Genomic DNA, 25380 nt, shown 5'->3' with positions numbered 1-25380 from the left:
TTCAACACTGAGCAGGGAGTAAGATATGCATGTGTCATATCCTTGGATTGTTTAATCTATTATGGATAAATCTCTGTGGACTGCTTGTGGCAATGTTAAAGAAAATGGTTGGCAAAGGGAGTATGCATGTTTTTGTATGTGGATGATACCAAGTTGTTGTTTGAGGATCCAAATGATTTACAGTGAATAATAGATAGACTTTTTGATGCAATGAGGAAGATGGAACTGAAAATTAATGTATCAAAACCAAAATAATTATGCTTGACAGGGAAAATGAACAACTCCAAGATATGCATAAATTGAAAAAAATACACTATAGCAGATAGATAGATTTGTGTATCTTAAAATTTGTAAATATGGGGACATGGGAGGGAATTAAAACATTCAAGTATGCAAATACAGATTGAAAGGTTATGTTGTCTATTGTGAAGAATGGTTCCTGAAAGAAACAAAAATGGTTGTATATGAGAATTAGCTTCTGTCAATTTACTTGTGTGGAAATGGGAGTTGAAGAGAAACAAAAATATAAGTTGAATGCAGTGGAAATGTAATGGGAAAGAATATTGTGTGAATGGGTCAAGAGGAAGGGGAAGACTGAGTTGGAGATGGAGTTGATGAGATCCTTCAAATGAGAGAACTGAGAAGCCTAAAAAACAAAAGACAGTGTATGAAGCAGTGTGTAGATGTGCTAGAAGCAAGGAAAGAATGAAAGGGAGAAGTGAAAAGAACGGGGCTGCAGTAAATTAGATTTCACAAGATTTCCTTTTCCTTTTTCTTAATTTTCGTTGTAACTTATTTGGTTTACTATTTTGTACTTCACGTGCTTAAGAGAATTAATTGTTGGGTATGTATGGTGTATATAAAGATGGCTGCTTTTTAAAATCAAATTGACTGCAGAAAGGGCTCCTGCGGAGTTGTCTTATCCCAATTGCCTTTTTCCCCCCTATGTGCGCAGCTAGAACAGTTTCCTTCCATTTCTAATTTTTCCAACCAATAACCAGTTTAAACTAGCACGTTTCCCCTAGCAATAAAGCTCAGTTTTCTAATGCTGGATTTAATTTCAGCTGACATTTCTGCAACGGATCTATTGCCACATCTGCTAGGCAAATTTTTCCATACTCATGGTCAATATGGACCTTTTTTTCCACGGTTTCCTAATACTGTGCATTTTCTTTGATTAATTTTACCCTTCTTGACTTCATTTAATACAACCTAGTTAGGAATATTAAGAGTTTTAAAAAGTTCAAAAGAAATGGTTTGTCTGCATGTTTGTTTCATTTCTACCGAAGAGCCACATTAAGTGTGTTTCTTGCGGCAGCGATGCTATCCTACTTACTGTTCCCAAGGGACAAAGCAGGTCAGGCCTAACATGTCTCTGACCTGTCCAGTGGGAGCAGAGAGAGGACCAAACAGGAGAGTTTTTGTTTTAGTTGTTTATACAGTGACTCACTCTGTAGTAACTGGGTTAAAGTCCACTTAAAAAATGAAGAGAACAAAAGGCCTCCTGTTAATACTGGATATTTGCCTCAAGATATCATAGAAAGGATCTTTTTAAATACTGTAGCAGGATGCAGGAAGCCACAAGCTTACAGGGACATAGCAGCACTTTAGAAAGAAAAACAGAACCTTAGACTTACATCTGCAACCTTCTCCCTTCAATTCTCCTGAAGTTTTGGTTTTGTATTAATTGCCCACTAGAAGTGAAAATAGGAGAGCCTCACATCTTCGCATATCTGCCACTTCTCCATCCCCACATCTCCATGTAGTGTTGTACTTTTGTTTTTGTTTTATTCCTTTGCTGTTTTTATGTTTACAATTTTTAATCATTCTTTTCTGTTTATTGTTGTAAGCCGCCCTGAGTAGCCCCAAGATGAGATGGATGGCAAATAAATTTAACAAATAATAACAAGCCAATAAATAACCTAGGCTCCTGAAAAGAAAGGAAAAGCTCAAGGCTTGGTGTTTCTTTGATTGCATTTCTTGAGATTGGAGGCAAATGCTTGCTTGGGTAACCGATGGCTTCTACTGTAGGCTTTCCTGCATAAAAAACTATTAGTTACATGACAATCCTCTCTCATCTTTTCCCCAAATTTCTCACCAACAGAAAAAAAATTGCTGCTGAATGCCTAATCCTGGAGAAAAAATATCAAATACTAATTTATATTCTTGTAAATATAATTTAACTGTTCATTCTAAAAGATTTTCTAAAATGCACAAATGCCCAACTAGAATAAATAGAAATTGTTATGTACGGATTGGCTAGAATCTACATAAGTTTTCATGCTCCCCACAGATTGGCTAGAATCTACATAAAGTTTCATGCTCGCCACTGATTGGCTGTCCGGACCATGGGAGATTTAACCTGCTGTTATTGGCCGGCTGGTCTGCCTGGAGCTCCTTAAAAAGACGAACTCCGGCAGCCCAGCTGGCAGAGCACAGTCACATTTTGCTGGAAATAAAAAGGTGCTGAATTCACTAACGACTCTTGTCTGTTGCCTTGCACTGATCTACCACTGGCAATGAAGGACAAAAGGGACCTGAGAACCTCCTTGTGAACCACGCAGCTGTCTTGAAACAAGGACCTCCGACCACCTGCACGAATGGCATCGCAAGTATCGCCAGCCCCAGCGATCTTCGACCCACAGACGGAAGACTGGCACACATACATGGGCCGTTTCAGAATGTTCCTGGAGGCCAACGATTACCAAGACAGGCCGGACAACAGGAAGCGAGCATTATTCCTGACCTACTGCGACACCAAGATCTACAAAATGGCACAGACACTGATCGCCCCAGCAGATGTGGAGACCGTCGCCTGGGCCACGCTGCAACGTGCCCTGGAAGACCACTACTCACCATTCGCCGCCCCTATGGTCAGCCGAAATGAGTTTTACCACCGGCGCCAACGAGAGGGAGAAACCATCAATGATTTTGTGGCCAGCCTCCAGGAGATCGCTACCAGGTCTCATAAATCCGAAGAAATGATCATCCTGGGGATAAGGGACCTCACTCTACAAAAGAAACTGTTGATAAGGAGAGGGGTCTCATTCAAGGACGTTGTCAAGGAGGCCAGGGCTGCAGAATCATCAGATAATTCGGCAAACGTAAGGAAGACCAGCGGGGTGCACCACACATACCGGGAGCCCGACTGGTCAACCAAAGTCCCTGAGTACGATGACAACTGGGACAACACAGATGACACCATCCACCGCATGTACCCAGAAAAGCAGCAGAACCCCAGGGACGTGGAGGGCAGGCAGCCACATTGCCTGGGCTGCATAGGTTTCCACACAAAGGCGGCTTGCTCTTTCCGGGACGCAACATGCCGCCGATGCCAAAGAAAGGGTCACCTTGCCAAAGCATGCAAAGCGCCCCAACCCATTCCCTTTCAGCCAAAGCCTATAGCCCCGTCAGGAAGACCAGGAAACCCTAGAGCCGTCCAATGGAGCAGACAAAGAGAGGACCAATACCAAGCTCCCAGAGAAATTCATAACACAACCGTGGGACACACAGATGTATATGAGCAGTAGAAATACCATGCAGTCGTGAACATTTAAGGGGAACCATGCAAAATGGAGCTGGACACAGGGTCGTATTTTACAATAATATCCTGGCAAACAATCAAGAATTTGAACCCAGCCGCAAGCAGGAAGTTCCTGAAACCGCCAAATGTCCGCCTGAATGATTATCAAGGGAACCAGATAGAGGTACTAGGCAGAATGGAGGTTAAAGTAATGTTCCATGAATTCCAGGGCCAGCTGCCGCTCACGGTCATTGGCAGCCACCAGCCATCACTGCTGGGAGTAGAATGGTTTAAACCCCTGGGCCTGGACATCACTGGACTGCACAGTGTAACCCACCCATGAACTGGACCAGCTGTTGGCAGAGTTCGCAGACGACTTCGATGAGGGCCTAAGTAAATATATGGAGAAACCCATTTCATTTAACCTAGACCCCCAGGTGACCCCCATCAGGTTCAAACCCCGTAGGGTACCATTTGCTTTGCAGCCCAAGGTTGAGGAACAATTAGACAAGCACATTGCCCAGGGAATCCTCGTGCCAACCGACCACGCGGTGTGGGAGACTCCCATAGTCACTCCCGTGAAGCCAGATGGGTCCGTCCGCATCTGCGCGGATTACAAATGTACGCTGAACAAGGCCCTCCAGCAGAGTGCGTACCCAGTGTCCGTGGTGCAACATCTGTTGCATTCCCTAGGAAGTGGGAAGATATTTGCCAAATTGGACTTGCCCAGGCCTATCAGCAGCTGCCAGTAGACAAAGCCATTGCTGAAGCACAAACCATAGTGCAGGGGGCATTTAAATGTACCAGGTGGCAGTTTGGGGTCAGCGTAGCCCCAGGACTTTTCCAGTGCCTAATGGAGCGGCTATTGCACGGGATCCCAGGAGTGGTGCCATACTTCGATGACGTTTTTATTGATGTTTTATTGACTTCAGGGGAGTCAGTTGGCCAGTTGATGGAACGCATGCGCGAAACCTTGGGGAGGTTCCAGAAAAAAGGACTCAAAGTGAACCCTAATAAATGCAAAATTGGCATAAGGCAGGTAGAGTTCCTGGGCTACCTAATAGATGGGTCGGGCATCCACCCGACTGACAGCAAGATGAAAGCCATTAAGAACGCTCCCACCCCGAAGAATAAGGCAGAATTGCAAGCCTTCTTGGGACTGTTAAACTATTATAGCACATTTTTACAACAGAAGGCCACCATTGCTGAACCGCTCCACAACCTCCTGGGGAAGATGACACCGTGGACCTGGGGATGGAGGGAAGACCAAGCTTTTGCAGCAGTGAAAGACCTCCTCTCGTCCGACAGCATCCTGATCCAATATAACCACACGTTGCCGGTTCGGATCACCTGTGACGCCTCCCCTTTCGGAGTTGGGGCGGTCCTCAGCCACCGCCTACCAGAAGGAACAGAAGTACCGATAGCATACTACTACAAGACCCTTTCATCGGCCGAGCGCAACTACAGCCAAATTGATAAGGAGGCCTTGGCCGTGGTGGCAGGGATCAAGCGGTTCCACAAGTATGTATACGATAGGCATTTCGAGATTGTAACCAACCATAAACCCCTATTAGGACTCCTCACTGGTAACCAACAAACCCTGCCATACATGTCCCCGAGGATGACCAGATGGGCCTCACGGCATACGACTACGAGCTGATCCACTGCCCCAGCAAAGACATCAACCACACTGATGCTCTCAGCCGCTGCCCGCTGCCAGAATTGGTGGAAGACCCCGCACCCACTGCCCAAGTGCTGTTGATCGACATCGACCCGGCCAGCCCATTGACCGCCAGAGACATCGCTGAACACACCCAAAAAGACAACGTTAAGAAAAGTTCTGAACTGGGTGTGGAGGGGGTGGCCACAGGAGAACCTGGGGGAGGAGTTCAAGAGTTACCACAGCAAGCAAACCGAACTGTCAACCATTAAGGGCTGTTTGCTGTGGGGAGAAAGGGTCGTTGTTCCCCAAAAGCTTCGGAGGCGCGCCATGGTTGAATGATCTTGGTAGAGGGGACCTAGATATTAAACCCTTGTCATGGACAGATCATTCACTCCTTCAACTAGACTTTCCTACCGCCTGCCCCCACCGCAGGGAGACGGAACCGACCAGATGGTTCCGTCCCAGGCGCCTGATGGATCCCGAAAGGTTCCTGACGGAGCTTGGGCCGTTTCCTGAGACTCTAACACATGACTCGACTGAAGAGCTGGTGGCCGCCTGGGAAAGGGCAGCCGCTGGAGCTTTGGACCGCGTCGTGCCTTTGCGGCCTCTGACCCGATGCCGATCTCAATTAGCTCCTTGGTTCTCTGAGGAGCTGAGAGAGATGAAGCGTCGGAAAAGACGCCTAGAGAGCATTTGGAGGACTAGTCAATCCGATTCCGACCGGACACAGGTGAGGTCTTATATCAAGACCTACCTAGTGGCGATAAAAGCGGCAAAATCTAACCATTTTTCTGCTCTTATCGCATCTGCAGAGAACCGCCCAGCCGCCCTGTTTAGGGTGACCCACTCCCTTCTTCGGGGGGGAGTGCGGGAAGATCCCTTGCAGGGTCGTGCTGAGGATTTTGTGCAATTCCTGCACGATAAAGTCGCTCGGATTCGGGATGGCTTGGACTCCGATTGGATGAGTCCACGGGAGGAGACCGGGGCAGGTCTTAAGAATGTTATCTGGGAGGAGTTTGATCCTGTGACTCCCGAGGATGTGGACAGGGTCCTGGGTAAGATTAGTGCCGCCACTTGTTTATTGGACCCGTGTCTCTCCTGGTTGGTACTGGCCTCCCGGGAGGTTACACGAGGCTGGCTCCAGGGGATTATAGGTGCTTCTCTGGGTGAGGGTGCCTTTCCTGCTGCCTTGAAAGAGGCAGTAGTGAGGCCCCTCCTCAAGAAGCCTTCCCTGGACCCGGCTGAATTAGCCAACTATCGTCCAGTCTCCAACCTTCGTTTTGTGGTGAAGGTTGTTGAGAGCGTGGTGGCACGACAACTTCCCCGGCACCTGGATGAAGCTATCTATCTAGACCCGTACCAGTCGGGCTTCAGGCGGGGGTACAGCACAGAAACGGCATTGGTCGCGTTGGTGGATGATCTCTGGAGGGCTCGGGACAGGGGTTGTTCCTCTGTCCTAGTCCTATTAGATCTCTCAGCGGCTTTTGATACCATCGACCATGGTATCATGCTGCAGCGGTTGAGGGGGTTAGGAATGGGGGCACCGTTTTGCGGTGGTTCTCCTCCTTCCTCTCCGACCGCTCGCAGTTCGTGTTGGCAGGGGGGCAGAGGTCGACCTCGAGGCGTCTCGCATGGGGAGTGCCGCAAGGGTCGGTCCTCTCGCCTCTCCTGTTCAACATTTATGTGAAGCCGCTGGGTGAGATCATCCGTGGTTTTGGGGTGAAGTGTCATCTGTACGCTGACGATACTCAGCTGTACATCTCCACCCCAGACCACCCCAACGATGCCCTTGATGTGATGTCCCGCTGCCTGGAGGCCGTGCGGGTCTGGATGGGGAGGAACAGGCTCAGACTCAACCCCTCCAAGACCGAGTGGCTGTGGCTTCCAGCGCCCCGATATAGTCAGCAGGTGCCATCGCTGACTATTGGGGGTGAATCTTTGCCCCCCACAGAGAGGGCTCGCAATCTGAGTGTCCTCCTGGACGCACGGCTGTCTTTAGAAGAGCACATGACGGCCGTGGCCAGGGGGGCCTTTTATCAGGTTCGCCTGATTCGCCAGTTGCAGCCCTTTCTGGACCGGGACGCCTTGCGCACGGTCACTCATGCCCTTGTCACCTCCCGGTTGGACTATTGTAATGCTCTCTACATGGGGCTCCCCTTGAAGAGCACTCGGAGGCTCCAGCTGGTCCAGAATGCGGCCGCGCGGGTGGTTATGGGCGCAACCTGTTATGCACATGTGACACCCCTCCTGCGCGAGCTGCACTGGCTCCTGGTGGTCTTCCGGGTGCGATTCAAGGTGTTGGTTACCACCTTTAAAGCGCTCCATGGCATAGGACCTGGGTACCTCCGAGACCGTCTTCTGCCACCAATAGCCTCCCACCGACCAGTTCGTTCCCACAGAGAGGGCCTCCTCAGGCTGCCATCAGCCAAGTTATGTCGGCTGACGACGCCCAGGGGGAGGGCCTTCTCTGTGGGAGACCCAGCCCTGTGGAATGAACTGCCCCCGGAAATTCGTAAGATCTCCGACCTCCGGGTGTTTCGCTGCGCATTGAAGACCCTGTTGTTCCGCCAGGCCGGACTATCAACACAATAGTTTTAAATTGGGGTATTTAAATTTATTGGGGTTTTAAATTTAAGCCACTTATTTAATTATTTTAAATTTTATATCATTGTTTTGTCTGTGTTTTTAAATAGGCTGTACACCGCCCTGAGTCCTTCGGGAGAAAGGCGGTATAGAAATAAAATTATTATTATTATTATTATTATTATTATTATTATTATTATTATTATTATTATTATTATTATTATTATTATGGACGCCTGCACGTGAGACACCCTGGGATTATGAGGATGAAGGCGTTAGCCCGGAGCTACATCTGGTAGCCCCAGATGGACAAGGACATTACCAAGTGGGTGGCCACCTGCAAACCCTGCCAGGGGACACGACCAGCGCCACCATGGGCACCCACTCAGGAATGGGAAGCGGCAAAGGGGCCCTGGTCCCCATACATATTGACTTTGCAGGGCCAGTAGAAGGACAGACGTTCCTGATTGTCGTGGACGCATACTCCAAGTGGCTAGAGCTGATCATCATGCAGACAACCACGACAGAGCCCTCCGATGGCTGTTCGCCACCCACGGTCTACCCGATGTCCTGGTTTCTGATAACGGCCCACAACTGACAGCCAAGACCATGGAGGCATTCCTCGCAGAGCAAGGGATCCGGCACGTACACATCTCTCCTTTCCACCCAGCAAGCAACGGGCAGGTCGAGCGAATGGTGAGACTAACCAAGGAAACCCTCACCCGAATGGGCCCAGGGAATTGGCAGGGAAAAGTCAACCAGTTCCTCTTCGCTCAACATATCACCCCCCATGCAACCACCAACAAGAGCCCAGTGGAGTTGCTGATGGGAAGAAGGCTAAGGTCGCAACTTGACCGATACCACCGGACTACCTTCCTGAGACCCCTCTGGACTCCGCACAGCTCACGCGTGCATTCAACGTACAGGACCGGGTATTCGCACACAACTATGCAGGGTACCCGACCTGGCTGGCAGGCAGAGTCGTGGCTGTCACTGGCCCCAAGTCATACCGCATTGAGCTGGAGGACAGGCAGATCTGGAGGAGGCATATCGAACAACTCAGACACCGCCTGGGTGACACCGAGCTGAGGAACCAGGGCGACTGGACTGCGACCAGAGGGCCAGAGCAACAATCACAGAACCTGAGGTCTCCGCCCCGAGGAGCATGGTCAACTGCTGGCCGGGAAGCAGACAAGCAGGAACCAGGCCTACCAGGTGGCCCAACAGGGGGACTACTTGCCAACCAGAGCCACAACCATTCCTCTGGGATCGAGGGCATCCAGCGGGAAGCGATGGTTTCAAAAACCAAAGGAACCGGGCCGGATCTCGACTTGCAGGCCAAGGAGCTCCAGAAGGTTCCTTCCCAAGCAGCCGGAGGAACACCAGATTCGACCGCTGCAGCCAAGAGCCCGGGGACAAGTGAACTGCACAGGTCCCGTGGGAAGCCGGTGCGCCCCGCCTACCTAGATGACTACGTCACATACATAGGCAGGGGATTGGACAGTGTTCATTCTAGGAGGGGAGAGGTGTTATGTACGGATTGGCTAGAATCTACATAAATTTTCATGCTTGCCACGGGTTGGCTAGGATCTACATAAGGTTTCATGCTCGCCGCTGATTGGCTGTCCAGACGGTGGGAGATTTAACCTGCTGTCATTGGCCAGCTGGTCTGCCTGGAGCTCCTTAAAAAGGCGAGCTCTGGCAGCCCAGCCGGCAGAGCGCAGTCACATTTTGCTGGAAATAAAAAGGTGCTGAATTCACTAACGACTCTTGTCTGTTGCCTTGCGCCGATCTAACAGAAATAGCTCTGGCAAGAGAGGTATTCTTATTCAAACAGATTAAATTGATTAAATACTTACGTTATCACTTGTAGTTCACTAGAGTGTTGCAGAATATTCAATAAGCTGTGTTTTTCCATCTCAGCTTTAGCATTTTTTATATCTCAAGAAGAGAAAGATTTCCCTCATATAGCAAGAATTTTGGAGAATATATAGATTGACTCATACCTCTCCTCTTTCATCCCATGTTTTATGTTCTTCCTTTGGCTGGTAGAATCACCAAACATGGTGTTTCAAGTATCTCCAAATTTCTGCCATACAGCTAGGGAACACACATACAGAGGAAGGCTTGTGGTTTTTAAAAACTGGCCCAAAACTTGTATTTCACTTTTATTTTTCTTTAGAGGGGAGGGGTGAGATTAGGATGCTATGTAAAACAGACCGGAAATTCAGTCTGCCTGGAAGATTCAGTTTGGGTTTGAAATAATTTTCTTTTTGGAAAGTATCCTACACAAATTTGAAGTTTGGAGATGTGATATTTGTAAATGCAGCAAAGCTATTTTGAGACTTTTATAGGGGAGGGAGGGAGATATCTCTACTTATATTCAATACTGAAAGGAGCTAACTTTGGCTGTTGCACTAACTGCCAGTGTCTATCTAGGCCAGTGGTTTTCCCTGACCCCAGTTTACAGTTTCCCGAATCAGCTTGTTGCACCCAGGTTACTTATGCCAAAGAAAGCAAACAGGCCCACAACTTTGATAACACTGTAGCCTCTATTCTTCATTAATCCTGAAGAAAATGGAGAGCATGTGAAACACATTTTAGCACAGGTGAACAGTGCATTGACCTGGCTTTCAAACTACAAATAATTTTCCATTATTAAAAGCAAAAAAGAAAAAAGCATACACATACAGAGAGACACACAGACACACGCCCAAAACTGAGTTTTTATATAAATTCTTATGTTTGTCATCCTAAAATAACTACGACTTTGCTGGAAAGACGTTGATACCTTCCCTTACTAAACAAACTAGAATAACCAGGCCATCAATCAGATGCTGTCCTTTGTGGGTAACAAGCACATATATGCACTCATTAGTAATCCCACAATAACAAGCCAAGGCCTATATAGAGAAGGGAAGGCAAATGAACATTCACTGAACAGAGAAAATAGCAATCAGAGAAAATGTCAGGAAAAGGACAGTCAGCAAAGAAAAAGAAGCAAAACACTGTATTTCATTTCAGACAGGTCTTGAGTTTCCTGAATAAAATTTGAAGATCATTGTTAAGACCTTTCTGGGCTTGTTTGAAACTATGTTAAATGCAAGCAAATCTATTTATTTACTTAAAAATAATTTTATTTGTATGGATGCCCATCTCAAACCAGTGACTCTGGGTGGCAACTGCATTAGCTTTTATTTGAATCAATGTGCTTAGAGTTCCTCTAGAGGTAGCAAGGTGCTGCCCAATCACTCCTTAGAAAACTGCCAGTCATATCAGCCTCACTAAGTAGACCAGACTGGAAACATGACCAGATCAGTTAATTCTACTTTATTACAAGGTTACATTAACAGAATCTTGCAAATCTAAAAGTGCAAGTCTCCTCTTACCTCCATTACCTTCCTAGAAATCAAGGAGGGCCTCTTCTGAGTCTCTTGCCCTGCCCACTATCCAGCTGCAACCTAAGTTACCTTTTATCTGAATGGTTGCCTAGACAGTATCTCTGGAACCAAGTTTCCCAAGATCATTCTCACATATCATTATAAGTCAGAACAGTCTGTATTCAGTGTCTTTCCAATTGAATTCATCACACTTGCTACAGATAAAAAGATTCTGGAAAGCAGTTTGTATCATCAGGGTATATTTATAATCATTGTTTTGCTTATTTTACAAATAGATTCTCCCTCAAGTTGAGCGTTCTAATGACTCCATAGAAACCCCGATGCAATTGTTACCAATGGTACAAACTTGGTTTGCTCTTCCTTCTTTCAGAAATGTTCTGATGTCCCAGTTGCACCCACAGCCTTGGTATTCCATAACAACTTAGAAACCATGTAATAACTGAGCCAAATCCTAGGCACAAAAAAAACCTTTGGCCTACCTAGAATAGTGCTAACTTGCACAAGCTGTTGGGGATGAATGCAGTTATTCAGACAAGAAAGAACCTCATCACTGCCAACCACAGAGAAGAGTTGTAAAAAATATCAGCCAATGTAGAGTTACTAATTATTGGTATTCAGAACAATATCTGCAGATGAGAAAGAATCAAAATTTTGGCAGACAATTAAACATATATTTCTGTAAATGATTACCAGTCACTTTGAGGCCATGCTTTGGTGGAAAAGTGGAATGTAAATTCAGTAAATAAATTATAGAAGAATAGCCTTTGATCAGGTTTATTTTCATCTGAAGTAGAATCTGCAGGGTAAAAAATGTAGAGTTTGATCAGTTATTTCTCTGCACTGTGGAATCTCCATTGAATTGGCAATGGAAATTGGAGGCATTAAAAAGTAGTGCCAGGCTTTTGTAAATAATTACAGTTCCAGATGTAGCTCTCTGTACTGATCCTAGAACACATAAATCTACCATTTGCCCAAACAAAGATTAACAAAGATTAGTATTCATCCCCACTATGATTAATGAAGGCTGGATGCAGCACACATGATATCTGAAATATCTTCTGTCTCAGTGCATTACTGCATTAAAAAATCCAAAACATGAGAATAAGGAACAATAAAAAGTCATCATATTCCTAAACTTTCTACTTGCAAGATGAAAATTGCTATGTATTTTAAATATGTCTGAACTGAAACAACAAAAAGCAATTAATGTGTAACATCCTGGTTAGTTTGCTTTTCGTTTGTTTATAAATCAGTCTGTAGATAAGGAATAACAGATGAGAAGAATGTGTTCTATGACTGCTTTTTGAGTCACTGAAAATTTTCTGTTTTTTTTTTATGGTGTCACTTCTACCCAAGTAACAGAGAACTAGGGAAAGAAGGGGAAATCAGAAACTTAGATCAAAAAATTCAAATGCAAATTCTCCATAGGTAACGATTCAAACTTTGTTACTTTTTTAAAAATTCTTTCCAATATAAAAATGAGTCAGGATAATGAGAATGTTGCTATTGTATTGCTAGCCTCACTATTAATGAGTGAAACCAAGAAATCTTTGCACATGGTTGTGCTACATGAATATTCAAAGACACAATGATGGAACATGAGAAATCCAATTCCACCCTTACGCAATGTGACCACTAAAATGTGCATGTCTCAAAATCATCAATACAAGATTCCCTGTGGCATAGTGGCTAGTCAAAACACTGCCCCATATCCTACCATTTTTCATTGTTTTTCCTATGGGTTTAACAGGAAACTGCAACCCTTGTAGGCATATAGAGGCCTTTATAAGTTTCTGCCTGTTGTGCAGAAGGCTGAGAAGGAGAAACCTCATGCTTTATCTATCTGCTTCTTCTTACCTTTCTGCCCAGTTTTTCTTCCTGACAAGACAGACTGTTGCTTCCTCAAGTAATGAAGATACGTGGAATCTTTGAGTTGGAACGGGGCCCTTTATGCTAAATTTAATTCCAGTGCAATGTATTCTTTATCAGTGGTTGTTTTGCCTCTGCTTGCATGCATTGAAAGAGAATTCATTTCCTTCCTTGGTAATTAATTCCATTGTTAGACTCCTTTTATTGTGAAGATGTATTTCCTAACATTTAACTGGAATTGTCCTTCCTGGAACAAATCCATTATTTTGGCACTTTAAAGCAATTGCATAGAACTATCTTAGACAGTGTTTTCTTATGGGATCCAAGAACCATCCTCTGTCCCTATTCTCATTGCCACTCCCCTGAGATCCATACAAGTCCAACCCAGCCATCCTTCAAGAAAGCCTTGAAAACCTGACTTTTCCCCCCTGGTTCTAGACCAGGATATTCTGTGAGACCACTATTGATTCTAAATAGTCTTTTGTGAGTTGGCATGGCTTTTATCTCATAATGTGGCCCCTCCTGTTTTCCCACACATGAGAAGGTGGCAGCATGGAAGCTTCCAGCCTAATATGGTTTCCAAAGCTGACAGTAAGCTGTTTAGAATATTCCATGAATGGTCAGTCATCAAAATGAAATAAATTGCCTCAAAGAAGACCTAGTTTCCAGTTGCCTATTGTCCACCTCACCATCTCCCTCTCTCTGAATCTTTCTTAAAATTTGGTGCTTTAAGAGCCGAGGTGGCGCAGTGGTTAGAGTGCAGTACTGCAGGCTACTTCAGCTGACTGCTAGCTGCAGTTCGGCAGTTCAAATCTCACCGGCTCAAGGTTGACTCAACCTTCCATCCATCCGAGGTGGGTAAAATGAGGAGCCAGATTGTTGGGGACAATATGCTGACTCTGTAAACCTCTTAGAGAGGGCTGTAAAAGCACTATGAAGTGATATATAAGTCTAAGTGCTATTGCTATTGCTTAAAATTGGACACAATAGTAAGGGTGAGTTCTTACCAACTCAGAACACAGTGAAACCATTACCTGCAATGCCTCAGGTTCAAAGGTAAAAAGTTCTTTTGGTGTATATGAAGATGCAAACAGCACTTGGTGCAAGTCCCTAAACTAAACTAAACTAGTTTAGTCCCTAAACTAAATGCATATTTTCTGAGATGGGATACCAGCCACAGCAGACAGTCATGCAAACCATGACTGTTTTAAGAATGTGCAAGTAGGTGCCATATTAGTGTCCCTGAATAAGTGAATTATCTTTTTGCCTTCCAAAGTGCTGCATGTTATATATAGGGTGTCCCAAAAGTGCAGTTTTAAGCTTTACTTAGAAGAAATAGAATCTGTTCCTAGAATTACTTCTGCTTTTTCAGCAGCTTGATCACATTTCTGACTCATATTCAGCTGAACAGCCAAGTATTATACCATTGAGATGTTTTGTCTTGCTGAGTTTTTCCTCAGATTTTATTATTATTACTATTTATATATTTAATGGGAAACATGCCTGCTACAAAGGCACAAATGTCAACCCTATTGGTGTTTTTATTTCCAAGAATACATGTAAGTACCATCCTGAGTCCCAGAAGCAATCTTCCTCATCATCACATCCTTTGCTTAGCACAGGGGTCGGCAACTTTAAACACTCAGAGAGCCACAAAGGTCCTAACCGGAAGCCTCCTGTTCAATTTTGAAGCCAAAATTTGGAGCCAATTTTGAAGTCCAGTTCCCCCACCATAGAGTCTCCTCCTAGCATGGCATCCTTTTTCCTCTACCTGTCCTAACTGAAAGCGCTATCAATTGTGGAGCCAATTGTCGATAGGGAGCCGCAGCAGAGGGATGACATAGCCACATGCGGCTCCAGAGCCACGGGTTGCTGACCCTTGACTTAGCACATTGGGCTACAAGAGTACTCCACAATTTTTAGTCCGCAGTATAGTCTCTACATCATTCCATTTAAAGTTGATATTTGGCGGCAGGTTTTCTTTGGCATTCTTCACTTTCTCCAACCATCTGGTAATAACCAATTGATTGCAGGTTTTGCTAGACGTTGTGTGGAGCACATGTCTAGCAAAGCGATTCTTCATTCTGTCACTATGTCAGAGAGTCTTCAGGAATTACTTCTTTGTAGAATTTCCTCATTTGTGACATGGTCCCAATATGAGATACAAAGAATCCTTTTCAGACAATATTGTTGGAAGCCTTTCATCTTATGAATAATTCTTATAGATTTCCAGGTCTCATTGGCATAGATGGCAGTCGGTATGACAATGGCATTAAATAATTTGATCTTGGTTGCTGTGTGTATAGTGAACGTGGTCCATATTATTATTATTATTGACCACATTTGTTGGAAGACAGCAGTTGCTTTACCTATTCAATATTTCACATGTGCTTCTGTTCTCCTATCTGTTTCCATGATGCTACCAAGGTAGTTAAATTCTTCCACAAATTTTAAGGCCTGTCCTTCTAAAGTTATCAGAGTGTTGTAAGAGCCAATCTTACAGAATAAAAAATAGTGAATGGCAGTAATCCAGCGCGTTGTTAAAATGGGGTTTACAAGCAGTGGGTGACAGACAGCATCTGGGGGTTTACAGAACATGGTATGAAATAAGCATAGAGTCTGTTTGTTTTGCTATCCAAGAAAGAGCTGGGTGGATATTTTGATCTTCATCAGTTTCCTGAACATCAGCATCATGCCCAAAGTGAAAGGTAGGAAATACATGGTCCCGTATCTTTTTTATAATGTGGTTCTTGGTCAGGCCCCTAGGATCAAAGTGTTATTATTTTTTACTATTATTGTTTTGTATTATATGGGTGCTAAAGCAACATTGTGGATTTAAAGAAGCAATTTGGGATTTGGAGTTCAGATTCACAGTCTAGAAAAAAGAAGGACTAGGGGTTCACATGGTAGCAGTATTCCAGTATTTGAGGGGCTGCCAGAAAGAAGAGGATGTCAACTTATTTTCCAAAGCACCAGAAGGCAATATAAGAAACAATGGATGAATCAAGGGGGGAAGCAACCTGGAATTAAGGAAAAACTTCTTAACAGTAAGAACAATTAACCAGTGGAACAGCTTGCCTTCAGAAGTTGTACATACTTTATCAGTATAGGTTTTTAAGAAGAGACTGAACAGCCACTTGCCTTAAATTGTGTAGGGTCTCCTGCTTGAGCAGAGGGTTGGACTACTAGAAGACCTCCAAAGTCCCTTCCAGCTCTATTCTGATTAACTGATGTACTCACGTTCCTAGGCAAATTACTATTAACATATGAACTCACCTGTGTGATCTTTGAGAATATATTCCGACTCAAGTGAATGATGAATCAGTAGTGACTGTATATTGAATCAGTGGATTTTTGTTGAATACTCAGTCATCCCATTCACAAAAGTTGAAAGAGAAACTGATTGTCAGAACTTTTGTCAGGAGATTTTTATTCCCATAATGAGATCTGTTGTTCATAGAAGTTGCAACCTAAAAGTTCTACAGAAAATAAATTGTGATTACCGCACATCAGAAACTATGGGTCAAGTAATAAAGAGATGGAGGAGTGGCAAGGCTGAGAAAGGCTTTGATCAGCTGCTAGTTCTCCAGCTTGTAACCTGAGCCTCTCGTTCATAGTGGTTAGAAGCATATGCAGCTTGTTCAAGGCTAAGAGTGCAGGAGGGCAGATACAGAATGCTCTAATAGAGGTGACAGGAAACTGGCATTTACAGCCAAGGTCAGAGATGCTGGAACAGTTTGTCTTCAACTGGACCATTAACCAGCTGATGAGTTCAAACATGTGTTTCCTTCCTAGTTGAAAAGAGCAGTATATTGGAAACGGGAGCCAATCTTCCTATTTTTAATTGTTGACTATGTGCTATTCAACCATCCTCACTTAAATGGAGCACCAAACCATAAACAGATCAATCTATAAAGTAAATATTTTGAAACTGGGTTTGCTTGTGAAGTAATAGATTGAGAGGTTGCACAGGTATTCTAAGATCCTCTTTCTATCCAGCCTAGATCCTGAAACACCTTTTTAACCCCCTATTGACAAACTGAGCTGCAAAATGTTGTGGTTGTCCTACGCGTCTCTGTCGCTCTGATTTCAGAATGATTTTTAAAGCATATTTCTAACAATGAAAAGCAATTTCATTGGGCTGTGAGGGCTGTGAAAATATTTACAGACCCCTCACATCCTGGACACAAATTGTTTCAACTTCTACCCTCAAAACGACACTATAGAGCACTGTACACCAGAACAACTAGGCACAAGGACAGTTTTTTCCCCAAATGCCATCACTCTGCTAAACAAATAATTCCCTCAACACTGTCAAACTATTCACTAAGTCTGCATTACTATTGCTATTAATCTTCTCATCGTTCCTATCACCCATCTCCTCCCACTTATGATTGCATGACTGTAACAGTTGTTGCTTATATCCTTACGATTTATATTGATAGTTTCCTAGTATGATTTGATTGCTTATTTGTACCCTATGACTATCATTAAGCATTGTACCTTATGATTCTTGACGAATGTATCTTTTCTTTTATGTACACTGAGAGCATATGCACCAAAGACAAATTCTTTGTGTGTCCAATCACACTTGGCCAATAAAGAATTCTATTCTATTCTATTCTATTCTATTCTATTCTATTCTATTCTATTCTATTCTATTCTATTCTATTCTATTCTATTCTATTCTATTCTATTCTATTCTATTCTATGGAGCCAAAGGTCACAGGATGGAGCAGCATTACAGGCAACTCATGGTAGAAACCAAAGATTCTTATTGGGTAGAACCACTCTCTTATCCTCATACTTTTAAGAAAGGTTATATGCAACCCTGGTTCCATAGCCATATAGAATAGTCTTCTTGGCAACTGTCATCAGTACAGGCGAAAAACTGCTGAGTTTCCTCATGTTAGCACAGAATGCTTGCTCTGTTCATGAAAAAGACGCTGCTGGGGTGGAATGAGCCAAAGTCAGTAATAGTTTATTACTTCAGTCCTGGCTTAGAGGATGTACACACATTTTTAATGCCCCACAGACTGACACAACAAATACTCCCAAAACTGAGAGCAGAAAGTAAAATCCTATGACCCAGTTTCAACAACAACAACAAAAATCACATCCATCAAACAGCATGGTAATTAAAAAATGCAGAGGTTAACATTGTTTTCTAAAAATAAAAGCTTTGATCTTCATCTGCAGGAATCGGTTTGCTTGAATGAAGCTTTCCTCTCCTTCCCCTATATAGGGACCCCATGGCTGTACCCAGCATGCACCTCTTCAGCATATTGGTTTTATCTCTAAAAGTGAAAAACAAAGTCAATTTGCCTTGAGAAAACCTGGATCTGACAAGGTGATGATAGCTTTTGTTGCCTTTGTACAAAGAATAAAGATTCTTATTTATAGCCCCAGTCAGGCTTGTCTCTTTCATATGAGGCACTTACATAGTTTGTAATAGGGAATATTATTTCAGATCAGAGATAAGATCAGATAACAAGAATAAAATTATGGTCATTTTTCTGCTTCCCTTTCCTCACCCTATTAATTTGTCCCCAGCAATTGATCTATTTTCTAAATCCAAATATTTCAGGATTTAAAAAAATTGTAGATTGAAATCAACAAATGTACCTCTTATCCACAGTAAGGTACTCTCGCCACTCCTGTTCAACATTTATGTGAAGCTGCTGGGTGAGATCATCCGTGGATTTGGGGTGCGATGCCATCTGTACGCTGATGACACTCAGCTGTACATCTCCACCCCAAACCACCCCAATGATGCCCTTGAAGTGATGTCCCAGTGTCTGGAGGCCGTGCGGGTCTGGATGGGGAGGAACAGGCTTCGACTCAACCCTTCCAAGACCGAGTGGCTGTGGGTGCCGGCATTCCGATATAGCCAGCTGGCGCCATCGCTGGCTATTGGGGGCGAGTCATTGACCCCCACAGAGGGGGCTCGCAACTTGGGCGTCCTCCTGGACACACGGCTGTCTTTAGAAGAGCATATGACGGCCGTGGCCATGGGGGCTTTTTATCAGGTTCGCCTGATACGCCAGTTGCGCCCCTTTCTGAGTCTGGATTCCTTATGCACAGTCACTCATGCTCTCGTCACTTCTCGCCTGGACTACGCTAACGCTCTCTACATGGGGCTCCCCTTGAGGAGCACCTGGAGGCTCCAACTGGTCCAGAATGCGGCCACGTGGGTGATCACGGGAGCGACATGGCGCTCCCATATAACACCTCTCCTGCGCGAGCTGCACTGGCTCCCAGTGGTCTTCTGGGTGTGCTTCAAGGTGTTGGTTCTCACCTTTAAAGCGCTCCATGGCTTAGGGCCAGGGTATTTATGAGACCGCCTGCTGCTACCGATAACCTCCCACCGGCCAATACACTCTCACAGAGAGGGCCTCCTCAGGGTGCCATCGGTCAAGCAATGTCGGCTGGCGGCCCCCAGGGGGAGGGCCTTCTCTGTGGGAGCACCCGCCCTCTGGAACGAGCTACCTCCCGGAATACGGCTGATTCAGGATCTCCGCACTTTCTGTAAGGCCCTGAAGACGTTTTTATTTCAGCAAGCCGGCCTGGCCTGAATAGGTTTTAGGGGGTTTTAATTGTATTGCTAGGGGTTTTAAATTGGGGTGGCCGTTTAATTTAATTTATTTTTAATTATTTTAACTTTTATATTGCATGTTATTTTAATTCTCGGCTGTTCACCGCCCTGAGTCCCTTCGGGGAGAAGGGCGGGATATAAATTTAATAAATAAATAAATAATAAATAAGGTAGTTAAAATACAAGAACCAAATTTATATTGAAACAATTTGATATGGGGAGAACATGGTAACATTCAGAGGTTTGGTGGCAGATCTTTAAGGGTCCTCAACAGATAGGATGATAAAAGAATAACAGAGTTGGAAGGGACCTTAGAGGTCTTCTAGTCCAACCCACTGCTTAAGCAGGAAATCTAATGAGGAAGGAAGTAGGAAAATATGAACATTCAGAAAGCTCCTTAGATTCAGGAACTGGTCACACTACCTTTATTTTTATTTATTTTTTAAATGTCATTAGTATAATGTATAAAAAAGGCAAACCTCAAAACTATAACTAAATATTTAAAAAACAGGGAAAGGTCTAAACATCAGCAACAAAATAAGTCAAGAACTACAATTAATATGTAAAAAGTCTTTAAACAACAAATTAAATCTGGCTGACATGATTGATCAATCTTTGAATTTGTTGATAGCAGATTCAAAGTTTGAGGATAAACTCATTTCTTCAAACCAGAATAAAAAGACAGCTCCCTTGTCCTGCAAACATGAGGTTTTATCAAGCATAAACATAACAAGTGGTGACTTCATGACAAAAGAAATTGATAGATCAGAAAATTAAATTAAACGGATGATCTGCTCCGTATATTGGACCATAGGTAAACTAAGGTTTGACAAGTTTCCCTTTGTTACTGTAGTCCTTAAATACTGAACTAAATGTAATACATTAGGTCTAGTATCAATGCTGGTATTTCTGACACAAGAGGCTAGCCATTATCATCATCAGATCACTTCCAGTTGGTAAAACCAGCAGATAGTTAGTTAAAAACCATAAGGTAGTTAGACCTAAAATGACTGGTTCATTAACTGAAATTTAGTCACAATTCAGTAACTCAATTTTCCTTGTTAGCATTCACAGTGTTCAGGATGGTGGAGTGTAGGATATCTAGCCAGAAAATGACAAACTGAGAAGGGTTAACTTACCTTCAGCAGAATAGAAGCCTATTGATGAAGTTTATAGGATGAGTGATCTTGCTTGTTCCTTTGAGTGAAACTGAGAGTTTTCATAAAGCTGAACTCCATACGATAGAAAGCACTGGCTGCTTTGTAATAATTTGATAGTCAGAATTTTCAACATGGCAATTCCATTTTCTACTTCAAGAGCACTTTGGGGATGATAGAACAGAGGGAATTGTTAACAAGAGATCCTGAAATCAATAGGCTGTTTTTAGTATGTCACAACAAATCCAGTGTTCTTATATAAAAGCTTTCTCTCTTGGTGATTTTGAAGTGAAAGCCTAATTATCTCTTTCTTATACAAAATTCATTTGTTCTTGGGAATATAATTACTTGCCTATAGTTACAAATCTCAAGGAGTTATGGGGAAGTAATTGGTACTCAAATATTATTTGTATTTACAGTTAAGAAAGTAAGTGATAATGAAAATGTTTTCAAACAAAATTGGTAAGGAATGAATTAGAATAGAATAGAATAACAGAGTTGGAAGGGACCTTGGAGGTCTTCTAGTCCAACCCCCTTCTCAGGCAGGAAACCCTACACCACTTCAGACAAATGGTTATCCAACATCTTCTTAAAAACTTCCAGTGTTGGAGCATTAACAACTTCTGAAGGCAAGTTGTACCACTTATTAATTGTTCTAAGTGTCAAGAAATTTCTCCTTAGTTCTAAATTGCTTCTCTCTTTGATTAGTTTCCACCCATTGCTTCTTGTTCAGTTAAATGACATCACTTTTCTCAATCATTGTATAAAAGAGTTTTGAAAAGATCTCCCTATACTAGGAAGCCGTGGGTTTCTAGCCCTAGTTTATTGCTGTTAAGCAGGATTCCCCCCCCCCTCCCCCAGATTTCCTATCCTGAAGCAGTGGAAGAAACAGGCCATCCATTCCATATAAAGAATACCTATACTGACATCCAAAAATATTAACATTTTTTTTTCAAAATCAAATTAATATATTTCATGAATTGTTTTACAATCTTACAATGTCAAGATCTCCTCCCACCTGCCAGTGTTGGAATGAAGCATTGTTTTTACCTCGGTACATCTTCAATAACAGAATGATTTATACTTACTCCTTTTCTATACAAATGCAATATGGTTCAGTTGTCAAAGATGGGAATAATGTAGACTTCTCCTGAAGATAATTATTTGATTTTAAAAACATTACCTTTACCTATAAAATAAGCCTGAGTATATCTGATAAAGGCATAGCTTTTTTAACTAAAATTCATTTTTTTTCTACAACTAAGATTCCTTACAGTTAATTATTGTAGTCACTCATTGGACTATGGATGACATAAAACTTATTTTAAGTATGAATAATTGTAAAGTGATGGATTTCGTATGAAACAGCATAAAGCATTTGATAGTTCAATTGTTCTTAAATTTTAAGAATGACATATTAAGTTTTGAAAATGTTATCTTCGTCACTTAATGTAGATGTTTTACTGTTATATTAAATTTCAGTGAAATCATACTTTAACATTTTACTGTCCTTCTATATTATTAACGTAGACATTGTTGACAGTGTACTGTAGATATGAATGCATAGATCCAATTCCTATTGTCATTTTCTAGAAATCAAACTTGTCCCAGGGGTGAAAAACTACCCTGTTTGCCTGAAGCCAACATCAAGACTCATGCATGGTTGTGGTCCCAGAAATAAGCTAACTAATAAGCTTTTTACTCTGCATTTGGCAAGATTATATCCAGGAAGTTCAAAACACGAAACTATCCCTTTCTTTCTGTTTCCAACTATCCACTCTCCTTCAAAGTGAAAACTATGGGACATATGCCGTCTCCTGTCTGTGATTCCAAGTTATTGTGAACCAACTCACTGAGTCTCCCAAAGTGCATCTTAAGTTTCCAGCAGGAGGGCTAGTATGAAACTGAAATGGACCTTTCACCTGCTCCACTGGCTTGGAGCTCTGGGTGCCTAGCATTGACCTGTCCTGGCCTCTAACCTCTGACCCCTCCTTCTGACCCTGCTGGATTATTCCTGCTGTGCCTTTGGTCCCTCGGCTGTAGCTTTAGTGTCAGGAGCAATTGTGAGATGGAATAAGAAAATCTCTCCTAATGACTTGCTATTGTTAGGGGATGTAATCAATACTCTGAGCTAAGCCAGAGTGCCAGAGAAGAGGAACGTTAACCCTGGGTGTGCTGAATTCTGCCTGTGGAAAAAAACCCAAGGAACTGTCTTAGATAACACCAAGGACCAATTAACATTGAAGGACAACTCTGGGATCTGAATAATTGTGAGAAGCAATTCATCTAATCTGAGTATTATTGCAAATACGCTTCATGAATCTGCCCATCTTGCTTTGTGTCATGTATAAGTGTGCGTATACATGACACGAAGTAAGTCTGATTTACGTGTGTGATTTTTCCCAAGAAGTCATCTATATGTGTGAGTTTTTGGGGAAACCACAGAAACAATATTATTGTCTAACTTCTGTACCTAGATATAGGATGTTTCTCTGTACTGAAAATAACATTTGATTGGTTGACACTTCTGGTTAAGACTTTACTTCTCACAAACAGCAGAAGGGAAGTTACACTGTGAACTTATGAACTTTTGACAAAAAGTAAGAGCTCAGATGAATACATTTTTTAAAAAAAATCAAGAAGCAAGCCTAATCTTCTCTAATATTTCTTTCCTGCATGCAATATTATTTTTTCTTTTCAGTGAAACAGTAGTTATGTGAGGCCCTGCTTGTAGATGAGTTCCAGATAACCAGCTTCTCAGCTGCTTGTGAAAAACAACTAAAGCTGTTTTATTAAAAGAATTGTATTTTTCCATCCACCCATTGTAGTCCTTGAGAAGTTACAGAAAGAATGATTGAGAAAAAGAAGGTATTCTTCCTCTCCCATTCCGATCCCCATCTCATCCCCAAATGCAAGTATTTCAATCAATCTCCTCTTCTTCCATTTGACAACTTGCCCGGCCTGTCTCCTTCCTTCATTGCCTCTCTTTTCTTTCACTGCCTTCTGTTACTTCCACTCTCCTTTTTTTAAATACCGTTGCTTTGGTTTGGGATGGTGAAGCCCTTGTGTGATACTTTGACCTGGCAAATTTCTTACTGGCTTCCTTAGCAATACAGGTCTTCTGTGATTACTAAATCTAGATCAGTGTTTTTGTTTACAGTTCACTGGTGCTGCCACAAGGAGAATAGGGCAATCAATTTCACATCACCACTAAAGCTATTAAGATTTCAATGTGGTTTTCGACAAATTTCTCCAGTTTTCCTACAACGCCACAGATTCGCCATATAGCACTGGTGTGCAGCATAGAAGTTGTGATGCTATTATAAAATCACATTTCTCTCATCTCCCTCCATTTCTGGGCACTATTGGTGCAATTCCATGTTTGTGATTCTTTCTGAATTAACATTCTTTTTCAAAGAACGTAATCTATTCTTCCAGGTGGCTCTGTGTAGAAAGCAGAAAGAATGGTTCATAAGTAGTTGGCATCTGAGTTAGTTTCCCATTTGGATTTCAGGAAGTAAGAAATATCTGGAAAATTGGGAAGCAAAAACCTCTGAAGCCAAGCAATGGTTTCTATCTGGAATGGCAAATTCTATTACTTCATCTTCCCACAACTCCCAACTAGTTTCCAGTGCAACATTTATTGAGCCTGCCAATTGTAGGAGTAAGAGATTAACTCCCAAGGACTGATATATGTACTCAATTATATATGTGTTCATGCTGAACACTAGTCTGAACCTATTTAATTCAATTACAGACACATGCTTTGTATTTTAGATAATAAAATACCTTTTTGTACTATTGTGTTGGGCAACCTTTTACAGTAATGACGTGAGTCATCTTGTTATGCTTGGACACAATCGTAAGCTGGGTTTCTTGTATCCTTTAATGTTGCTATGAAGTTATGATCCCTTACCTAATTATCATTTCTGTTTCATCATACAAGTAATGCAAGGCTGAGTAATTAAATCCTCTATTTGAAAGAAGTAAGTACTGTATAAAGAGACCTGTGTGCGGGTGGTGACATTACAACATCCAGTTTCATAGTATTCTGTCTGTATAATTTCCCAACAGTCTAGTGAAGGCTGGCTAGGGATGATGGGAGTTATAGTCCAGAACATCTGGAGGTCATCAAGTTGGTAGTATTGTGGACAGGACAGTGATTCAAGACATCTGGAGACATTTCCCATTACAGGGATTCTTTTGATCCCATGGATTCTGATAGGCAGGTTTATCTGCTGGATTACTTTTGCAAATAAGATAAGAAATTATCTTATTTGAACTACCTGGGAGGTGATGATGGATTGGATTCAAGAAATAGTGAGTGCCTCTTTGAGTGAAGGGCTGGTGTTGTTGGCACTTGAGGTGGTTGATAGGCACCCTTCTGTGGGCCTAACCAGTTTGAACAACTTCTGTCTCTAAAGTTTCCTTAATGGGGAAGGTGGTACGAGAGTAATAACAAAGCACCCTGGATGAAGTTGGCTATTTATATTCCTCCCTGACTGGGTTGAAGCCCAAGCATGCAACAGAAACTGCTTTGATTGCTTAGATAGAAGACCTGAGATAATATCTGGATAGGTGAAAGACAG

At 42.8% G+C, this 25380-nt stretch overlaps 1 protein-coding gene and 1 long non-coding RNA gene across 11 annotated transcripts in view; one reads left to right on the top strand and one right to left on the bottom strand.

The window, feature by feature from the left end:
• The window catches only part of RAD51B (RAD51 paralog B), a 485747-nt gene that overhangs the window by 236954 nt on the left and 223413 nt on the right, over positions 1 to 25380 (top strand). The window lies entirely within an intron of this gene.
• LOC117665574 (uncharacterized) overlaps positions 18005 to 25380 on the bottom strand; it is a 10961-nt gene continuing 3585 nt past the window's right edge. The window contains exons 1-4 of one of the 4 annotated variants that reach the window (XR_004591408.3): positions 22645 to 24407; positions 21880 to 21941; positions 20774 to 20955; positions 18005 to 18336 (exon numbers count right to left, since the gene is read on the bottom strand). This is a non-coding gene — a long non-coding RNA (uncharacterized LOC117665574). Of the gene's footprint in view, positions 18337 to 20773; positions 20956 to 21879; positions 21942 to 22644; positions 24408 to 25380 lie in introns of those variants that run through there. The other 3 variants (XR_004591407.3, XR_009621294.2, XR_015729458.1) reach the window with 3 other exon arrangements.

This window comes from Pantherophis guttatus, chromosome 1 (genome assembly GCF_059756535.1).
Source record: "Pantherophis guttatus breed Tessera chromosome 1, ASM5975653v1, whole genome shotgun sequence".
NCBI classification, from domain to species: Eukaryota; Metazoa; Chordata; class Lepidosauria; order Squamata; family Colubridae; genus Pantherophis; species Pantherophis guttatus.
This window is presented reverse-complemented; position numbering and strand designations above follow the sequence as displayed.